This window comes from Babylonia areolata, chromosome 12 (genome assembly GCF_041734735.1).
Source record: "Babylonia areolata isolate BAREFJ2019XMU chromosome 12, ASM4173473v1, whole genome shotgun sequence".
NCBI lineage: Eukaryota > Metazoa > Mollusca > Gastropoda > Neogastropoda > Buccinidae > Babylonia > Babylonia areolata.
The window spans coordinates 35891036-35893678 of NC_134887.1; the positions used below are offsets into that span (position 1 = coordinate 35891036).

General features: G+C 46.8%; 1 protein-coding gene across 1 annotated transcript in view; it reads left to right on the plus strand.

Annotated features, from left to right (window-relative positions):
* Window positions 1-618: 618 nt before the first annotated feature.
* The window catches only part of LOC143288579 (sacsin-like), a 59896-nt gene continuing 57871 nt past the window's right edge, over window positions 619-2643 (plus strand). The window contains exon 1 of the mRNA XM_076597199.1: window positions 619-800. The gene's annotated coding sequence lies outside the window, so the exon portion shown is untranslated. The remainder of the gene's footprint in view (window positions 801-2643) is intronic.

Consider the following 2643-nt stretch of genomic DNA (forward strand, 5'->3'; position numbering starts at 1 on the left):
CACACACACACACACACACACACACATACGATCGCGTGCGCGCACAAACGCGTGCGCGCACAAACATATCCGCGACTCATGTTCACACACGCACGCGTACGCACAAGCGCATGAGTGCATTTGTGTGTACACACCATGTGCATGAACACATGCTTACTAGTAAGGCAGCAAATCATATGCTCTTATCGACTGCATATTCATCTGCTCCTTTTTAAGTATTTTGATTAAGGAGAAGAAAAAAAAAGTGAAATCGTGTATATGAATCTGCCCGCGCATGTTTGACACGTACTTGAAACTGAAACTGAAACTAAATTTGCATATCATATTTTGGTTTCAAGAAATCGCCGACAATATTGTCCGGCGCGCGCGCAAGACAATAGAGACAGACAAAAAAACGCTATCAGCGCGAGTGGAGCCGCCGTCCTTATCAGGGCAAAGGAAACGCGCGCTCGTTTTCTCAGAATAAAGACGAAAGTAACTTTCCTTTGAACAGCGCATGAGCGCTGCCTGGGTTTGTCCAATGTCGCTATAAATAGCACATCCCGTCAGAGGCCGCTTGTCACATGAGCTGTGCAGTCAGTCGTCAGTGGGCGAAGCGTGCATTGCTGTGAACAACAGCACTGCAAAGTTCCGGCAGAAGTTAAGTCAGCCTACAAAGTTCTCAGTGACATTTTCTAGTTATTTTCACTTGCTGTTGGTCCAGTGACGCTGCCCACTTCACGACAAGGAGGGAGAAGAAATCTTAAACCATGTAGGTGTGAGCGTTGGATCGATTACAGATGACTCTTCTTCACACGCAGGTGAGTGAAGATGGCAGCTTTTTGGGTGGGGGGGGGGGGCAATGTTTTTCGGGGTTTTTTTCTTTGTTAATTCTTGTCTCTGCATGTTGATGTTGCGTCAGAAACATTGCGCGCTCAACTCAACACGTTTAGACTCGACTCGCCTGTCAACTGAACTGTGGACTTATTGCAGTGGATTCGGTGTCAAGGAGGTGTCACAGCGTATGAGCTGATCCATAATTAAACGCTACACCAAGTTCCCCCACCACCACCACCACCCCCACCCCCGACCTCCTACCAACCCCCAACACCCCCTCCAAAAAAAAAAAAAAAAAAAAAAAAAAAGCAGTTGAGAGAGTGCTGACCAGTCTCATGCACTCCATTTTGTGCGGGATTGATTGTTCCTGGTGAAAATGTTTGATTTAAAAAAAGAAAAAAAGAAATTAAAATAAAATAAAATATTTAAAAAAAACCGGGTTTAATGTTTAATGTGTGTGTGTCAGTTTTATGATTTTATGAATCATCTTTTTGTATGTAGAGGAATGTGGCAGAGTGGTTAAGGCGCTCGTCTGCCAATACAGATCCGAGTCCCCCAGAGTCTGCTAGGTTTCGAATCCCGCTCTCGCCATTTCTTCCAAGTTTGACTCAGTGGAAAATCAAACTGAGCGTCTAGTCATTCGGACGAGACGATAAACCGAGGTCCCGTGTGCAGCACGCACTTGGCGCACTGAAAAAGACCCCCATGGCAACGAGAGTGTTGTCCTCCAGGAAAAAGTCAACGAAGAAATCCACTTGGATAGGTGCACAGATACAGTGGAGTGATGGCCTAGAGGTAACGCGTTCGCCTAAGAAGCGAGAGAATCTGTGCGCGCTGGTTCAAATCACGGCACAGCCCCCGAAATTTTCTCCCCCTCCACTAGACCTTGAGTGGTGGTCTGGACGCTAGTCATTCGGATGAGACGATAAACCGAGGACCCGTGTGCAGCATGCACTTAGCGCAGGTAAAAGAACCCGCGGCAACAAAAGGGTTGTTCCTGGCAAAATTCTGTAGAAAAATCCACTTCAATAGGAAAAACAAATAAAACTGCACACAGTACAGGAAAAAATACAACAACAACAACAACAAAAAAATGGGTGGCGCTGTAGTATGGCGACGCGCTCTCCCTGGGGAGAGCAGCCCGAATTTCACACAGAGAAATCTGTTGTGATAAAAAGAAATACAAATACAAATATATGCATACACGCAAAGCCTCACAAAGCGCATTGCATTGTGCTGCCAGGCAGTCGGCATCTGCTGGGAAGCTGTGGTGTTAGCGGCGAAAATGGATTTGTCCGACGAACGCAATTACGCCTCCTTGAGAAACTGAAACTGAAACCGAAACCGAAAGTGCATGTCGGCCTCATTGTTTAGGTCAGAGAGATGTCGCAGCAAGTGTCAATGTGGGTGTTCGTCACTGGCATGGCATGACACGGGTCAGTTGACTGTCAAGGGCAGGTACTGTGTTGCCCGCAACGGCGGCAGAGAGGGAAAGACGGCATTCTTCAGTGACAAAAAAAAAAGCGTTTGTAGTTGTGGTAGATGGGTACTTATATAGCTGTATAGCACCTATTTTCGATCAGAGACCAAACTCTTAGTGGGCGCGCGCGCACACACACACACACACACACACACACACATTAGCACGCACGCACGCACGCACGCGTGCCCAGTCAATAGATCAACACATATGAACACAGTCTACACAAAAATGAATAGACAAATAAAGCAGTTAGCTGAGGAAAGTAGGTCAAGTGACGTCACTGTGCTATCGCCTTTCAACCGGGATAAACAGTGGTGACGTGTTTGGCACGTACTTGGTGGGGG